At 42.1% G+C, this 7,179-nt stretch overlaps 1 long non-coding RNA gene across 1 annotated transcript in view; it reads left to right on the forward strand.

The window, feature by feature from the left end:
- The first annotated feature begins 204 nt into the window (after nucleotides 1–204).
- LOC105554553 overlaps nucleotides 205–7,179 on the forward strand; it is an 88,901-nt gene continuing 81,926 nt past the window's right edge. The window contains exon 1 of the long non-coding RNA XR_001008345.1: nucleotides 205–691. This is a non-coding gene — a long non-coding RNA (uncharacterized LOC105554553). The remainder of the gene's footprint in view (nucleotides 692–7,179) is intronic.

A 7,179-nucleotide genomic window follows, 5' to 3' on the forward strand; every position in this document is an offset into this window, starting at 1 on the left:
ACCAGGAAACGACGGACACTGTGCTTCCGTTCCAAACAGAGTCCGGGTGGCCCCCTGGGCGCCGCTGTCAGGTTCCGCTGGATTCAAGTTCTACAGGCTCCGGGTTCCACCACTCCCGGATTCCATCGCCCCCAGGTTCCGTTGCCTTCAGTTTCCTAGGATGCCAGGTTCCGCACTCTCCAGAGTTCCGCCGCTTAGGCGGTTGTGCTAATCTGCGGCAGCCGGAGCTGTATTTGGAAGAAGAGGCGCTGCCTCCAGTCAAGTCTGTTTTTTTCAGGTCGGGACTGTAGGCCTTTGTGCCCTGCTGGAAATCGTGAAAAGCAAGAGAGAAGAGTCCCAGTTATTCTTTCTGCCTTTGATAAGTGAATTTAGGGCAACTACTAGCGCCAGTAGGCATGGGGGATCTACCGATGAAGAAGACACGCAGTCTCCGCTCTCGTGGAGTTTACAGAGAATAATGAATTAGATTAGTTAAGAAATGAATGAGATTAATTGAATGAAATTGCCGGACTGAATGAAGTGAATGTCCCGAATATAAACAATTTGCAAATACAGATAACACTGCATATCTTGTGTTGGCAATACTCCCTTCGCACTTGAGGAAGAAGCACTATGTCTGGGGCCAAGTGTGACCCTTTGTCTGTTGTTGGGGTACCTTTCATTTTGCACTTTCTCCTCTGCTGCTCTCCAGGTCAGACCCAATCCCTCCCTCCTTTGTGCTCAGTGTTGGGTTTATACGCTTTAACTATAGCACTTAATGCAATGATTTCTTTTCAGTGATGATTATTTGCAGATGTGTGTTTCTCTCCCCAGTGCATTGTAAGCTCCTTGAGCAACAAAAGGGACAACATATTGGTGATTTTTCATCACAGGTTTTTGTGTCTAGCTTACCACTCTTGTAAAACAGCTTTCTCAAAGATCACCTCATATCCTCTTAGTTGTTCAAACCAATAATCATGTTTTGGCTTTTAGTTGATCATGTTTTGCCGCGGCTTCGCTTCCTTTCCCTTGTCTTACCTTTCCTTACCCCACACCCTAACCTACTGATGTTTGTGGGCCACCAAATATGCCCCTAACCACAGATCTAAATTTACCACTCTCTTATTAAAAATCTTCCATGCCTCCTGTGAGAAGATTGCTAATTTGTACCCCAAATTCATTCTCTCTTTTTTTTTTCTTAGGGATAGAACTTCAGTTTATATCTAGGCACATTGTCCCTCCATTAAATGAGTACATTCCCCCACTCCCTTTACAACTAGACCCAGCCATGAGACTAACTAAATGAAAATGGAAGTGTTTCATAGTGACCTCTGAGAAGTCACTTTGCTGTTCTGAGCCATTTCAGTAGTTATACCTTACATTATTATTATCTTCAGATATATCTCTCTCAAAGGGGAGGCCAACACATTTTTAAGTAATCATAATATAGGAAAAATTATATATTCCCTAGTAGACTTAGAGTTCCTCTCATAAAGGAACAAAATCCTTGTCTTCCTTTTGCCCCAATGTCTGGCACCTTTCCTGGCATACAGTTGGTCTTCAACAAATGATTGACGGTGCAGGAGTTCCAAATGCCCACTAAGCATAAGGTCAAACAGGCACAAAGTGACAATCAGGCATCAGCGCAGTAGCTCACAGATGAGGGCAGGCGGCAGGTAACCAGCCCTCCCACTCCCTGGTAAGAAAAAGCCTCTTGGAGAAAGATTAATTAGTTTAAATCTGCAAGCTACCTTGAAGATATGGATGTTGGATATTTAGGGCAAGGACAGGCTGGGTTTGGGACAGTAATGTATCTGCCATGATACAAGAGTGTGTAATTAAGTATGTTAATGGATTTTCTGGCCTTCTCTGAAGCATCTGTCTTAGCCAGAGTGGAAGACAGAATATTGGACACAGTGGGCAATTGATCTCTTTAATAGGACAGAACTTATGCTCCTCTGTATGCCTCAAAAGCTACCATTTCGCCCCATGCCTGATGACATAAACTCCAAAGCCTGGTAATGCACACTCAGGGCACCCTGCCACTGCTACATCATTTGCATCCCTAAACTAGGACAACTTTTTTACCCTTTTCTTTTGAAGTCAGTGGAGATAAATGCATGTGAACTTCTGATTCCTATTTTGATTTGGTGGCGGAAACACGAGAAATGGAAGAAATAATATGTAATGGAATAAATGCCTTACTTTATAAGTACAGTAGCTTCCTTTTGAGCACTTGCAAAGTGAATACTGTGATAAACCTTTTACCTGCATCATCTCATTTCATCTGCACAAAGCCACAAAGACTGTATTATCACAAATATTTTCACAAGTTCACAGAGTTGCCCAAGTTTATACAGACAATAAAAGGCAGAGCCAGCACTGGAACCCAGGGGAGTCTGATTCTGAAACGTATGCCTTTAACCACATTGCCTTCCATGTCATGTACTCCACAGCCCAGTTGGAAGAAACTCCAGCTGCCTGGGAAGCATGAGATTTAAAAAAAACAACAGCTTTACTAAGACATAATTCACATACCATACAATTCATCCATCTAATTTGTTGTGTTTTAATATATTCACAGAGTTTAGCAACCATCACCATAATCAATTTCAGGACATTTAATCACTTCTAAAAGAAACCCTGTACCCATTAGCAGTTGCTCACCATTTTCCCCACTTACTATCCCTCAACTCTAGCAACTGCTCATCTACTTTCTGTCTATATACATTTGCCTGTTCTGGACAGTTCATATGAAGGGAACCATAAAGCACGTAGTATTTTATGCCTGGCTTCTTCCGCTTACCATAACATTTTCAAGATTTGTCCATGTTGTATCATATATCAGTACTTTATTCCTTTTCACTGCTGAGTAATATTTCATTATATGGATATACCATCTTATATTTATTCAGTCATCAGCTGCTAGGCATTTGGTTTGTTTCTGCTTTCTAGCTATTTCAAATATGTTGCTATGGACATTCCTGTACATATTTTTTGTGTGAATATATGTTTTTAATTCTGTTGGGTGTATACCTAGTAGTACAATTGCTGGCTCATATAAAAACTCTATATTTAACTTTTTGAGGAAACTGCCAGACTGTTTTCCAGAGACTGCACCATATTGCATTACTGTTAGCAGTGTGTAAGGATTCCAATCTCTCCAAATCCTGGTCAACACTCATTGTGATCTGTCTTCTTTATAATAGCCATCCTAGTGGGTGTGAAGTAGTTCTCATTGTAGTTTTGATATGCATTCTTCTGATGGCTAATGATGCTGAGCATCTTTTCAAGTGCTTATTGGCCGTTTATATCTTCTTTGAATAAATATTCAGATCCTTTGCTTATTTTTATATTGAGGTATCTGTCTTTTCACTATTGAATTATAAGAGTTCTTCATATACTCTAGAAAATCTCTTTTTTCTTTTTTTTTCTTTTCTTTTTTTTTTTGAGACAAGGCTGTGACCCAGGCTGGAGTGCAGTGTTGTGATCATAGCTCACTGTAGCCTAACACTTCTGGGCTCAAAGGATCCTCCTGCCTCAGCATCCTGAGTAGCTGGGATTACAGGCAGGAGCCACGGTGCCTGTTTGAGTCTCTTGTCAGATATATAATTTGCCAAAATGGTCTCACATTCTGTAGGTGGCAGCATGGACTTTGAGCGACTTAGCTGAGCAACACATTCCCAATAAGGCAAAGGGCTGTGGTCAAGGTCTTATTTCCAAAACCAAGCACTGGCCTGGTTGTGGTCTGATTGTGGAAAGCAAAGGGAAAACAACTCTGAGAATGAGAACTGTGTATCTAAGCACAATGTGCATTACTCCCAGGACTAATTGAATGAGTCAAAGGGAAAATTTTCTTTTTTATATGTTTCATTATTTGTGTAGCTTTTATTTACATTTCTGTTTTATTTTATGTGAAATGGCAAGATAATGAGCAACTTTAGGCACACTGGTGACAGTCCTACACAGTATCTTCTAGCACCACGGGCTTCTCTGTGCACAAGTCCATAAAATCCATGCATTCTGTGTGTTTCTTTAAAGGCTTTCAAATGCCCTTCTATTGCTAATGCCAGGTATCATTTCTTGAGCATTTAACCATGTGCTAGGAGATGAGCTAAGGATTTTCCATGTGAGCTAAGCCTGTTTCACTTTTTAACCCCTCACACTGGATTTTCTTCTGGCCCTGGAAAGTCACGGAAGGTTAGCGTTAGTAATAGGAGGGCGTTTGTTGGGACTTTGGGCAGATTACTTGACCTCATTAAGCCTCCTTTTCTCCTGTTATTTGTGGGGAGGAGAGTAACTATTCCTGAATGATGAAAAACACGAAATCAGATAACATATTAAAAGAACCCAAAACAGCACCTAGCTTCCTACAGTACCTTATTACTTGCTGACCATGCTGCAGCATGAATCTAGCCTCCTATTTTCTTTCTTTCTTTTTTGAGACAGGGTCTCACTCTGTCACCCAGGCTGGAGTGCAGTGGCATGGTCTTGGCTCACTACAACCTCTGCCTCCTGGGTTCAAGTGATTCTCGTGCCTCAGCCTCCTGAGTAGCTGAGATTACAGGCATGAGCCACCAAGCGTATTTTTTCGTATTTTTGGTAGAGACAGGTTTCACCATGTTGGCCAGGCTGGTCTCAATCTCCTGGCCTCAAGTGACCAGCCCACCTCGGCCTCTCAAAGTGCTGGGATGACAGGCGTGAGCCACTCTGCCCAGCTGAGGCCTCCTGTTTTCAATAACAACACTGACCCAACTAAGCTATATCATCTTGAATTTGAAGAGAGATATTTATATTTTCTCTTTAAGGAGTGGCTTGCAGGAGAAGAAATAATAAGGATTTGGGTAAAAATGGAGTTGAATTTGCTGTGTGAGTCACCAGGACACCAAAACTGCAGCCAGTTTTCTGTTTTTTAAAAAAGTTGCTGTATTATTCTTTATGTTTCCAAAGAATAGGACGAGATCATCCTGAGGCACTTTCAGTATAGGTGAGGGCTCTATGAACTCCTGCTTTGGCTGTTGCTGGCACCCAGGCCTCCCAATTCAGTCTGTTCACACTCAAGGCTGTTTTAGGGCAGACTTTGATTTACAAGTTAGTCTTACCCTAAGTAGAAATGCAAGTATGACACACAGAGATTAAAAAAATCAGTGGTAAATAGTTTTAGACTAGCTCTAGAACTAAAACAAGAGCTTTAGAGGGTCATAACAGTGAATGCATCATGCAGCATTTGGAAAATTACTGCTGAGGTTGACCCAGAGGAGGGGTTAACTCCACTCTTTTTAAAGGGTCAGGCTGTCTTCACACTCAGTGAAAGACTCAGCTGTTTGAGCTGCCAGGCGTGCCCCACCCAGTGCTCTCCAAGAGCTGTGGGCGGGAACAGCCACTCTACAAGTCACAGGCTGCTTACTTAGGCCGATGCTGCTCAGGGCTTGCCTCTGGTGACTGCAGGAGTTAAGTTTTAAAGGAGAGGGGCTACAACTTGTGTACCTTTCAGTATGCTGTTGCCTCCAGTCTCATCCTGGTTTGACCTGCACTGAGCCTCCCTTTTCAGTCCTGGTTTCGACTCAGAACACTTTCCTGGTGCTTGGCTGTTCCAACTGCCACCAACTCTAGCATCAAAATGTGCCAAGACCTTTACTGCATTTGTTAGATTATTTTCCTTATAACATTGGCACTTTAAATCAGCTAATCCTGTATTATTTAACCAAAAGCATTTGAATTTCCAGCAAACCTTATTTTGTCAACCTTATTTTGGGTATCCCCAATCCCAGTTTCTAAATGAAGGAACACAGCCTTAGAAAGATTAAGTGACACTCACGATCACATATCTAGCTGAGGACAGAGATGAACCTTGACCAGGTTTTCTCACTGCTAAGCCAGGGCTCTGTCCCGGATATAGAGCTGCTTCATGTGAGATTTAGGAGTGTTTGTGAAGTTCTCACAGGGGTTGAATAGGGACCAAGAGAGCATACTTTGCACAGCAAGACATTTTGAAGAAACATCACCCAGTAACATGGAAGACAACGTCAGCAGCAGAGTGGGTGACCGGCTGAGTAGGGAGAGCACTAAACCAACAGCTCAGATCCAGCATCGATTTATCTTTTCTCCTTAAACACGTTCCACTCACTACTTACTTCATTGTGGATAATCATCAGTCCTATGTATTATTTGACTACCCTTGTTATTAATCTCTTTTTATGTCTCTACTTATTATGGGTGATAATCACAGTACAATGGATTAGTCAGTGCACTTTATGACATGGTGATTAAGGTTTATTAGACTGAAGCATGTTTCTGAGAAGAGCAGTCGTGATGAAATTCATTTATCCTGAACAGGCTGTCTGGGGGATATGCTCTTCTAACACCCTTGGCACAAGGAGAGGCAGCTGGGTATTGCTGGAAACAGTGAGGGCTCTGCAGTTTTAGGCAGATAGACAGACAGGAGTCCTACCCTGTCCCGGCTACCCCTAGCTCTGTAACTTTAGGAAAGTTTAGAGGATAAAAATAATACATAATGGTACTTCATAATCATTAAATGAAATCATATAGGTAAGGTACCAAGATAAAGTCACTAACTGATACATTGTAGTTAATATAATGTAGAGGGAAAAACACCAGGTGAGGAGGTAGGTGATTTGGGCGCCAGACCCAGGGGGTCCGTCACTTGCTGTGTGCTCTTAGAAAAGTAACCTTGCCTTGCTGAGTGTCAGTTTCCTCACCTGAACAATGGAGCTAATAGTAACCCACCTGGGAAAGTTCTTGTGACGATTAAATGAGGTCATGTATGTAACGGAGGCAGGGGACAGGTGCTCAGTCAGTGCTTTTACTGTGGTCATGAGGACAGAGCCGAGCCCTGAACTCCAGGTCATGTTGCTAAACCTCTGGCCTGCTCTCTGTATGAGGCCTGAGCCCTGCTCCCTCAGCCACAAGTGGATCGCAGCATGTCTCATCCCTGGGACTACATAGATTCTGTCAATGTGTGTTTTTCCAGTGATTGGCTGTTTTTAAAGAAAAAATGAGCTACAGGACTTTCTTATTTGATTTCTTCATCAGAATTTTGTTAGTTCAAATAAACAATGTCTGAACGCTGTGCTCATGGAAGAGCATTTCATACATTACATTAACCTAACAAGTTTGTATGTGGTGTGTGATCATGATTTCTGGAGGAAAAAATAATTCTATTGATTTCTCATTTTTAAC

This window comes from Mandrillus leucophaeus, unplaced genomic scaffold, assembly GCF_000951045.1.
Source record: "Mandrillus leucophaeus isolate KB7577 unplaced genomic scaffold, Mleu.le_1.0 Scaffold65, whole genome shotgun sequence".
In the NCBI taxonomy this organism is placed as follows: Eukaryota; Metazoa; Chordata; class Mammalia; order Primates; family Cercopithecidae; genus Mandrillus; species Mandrillus leucophaeus.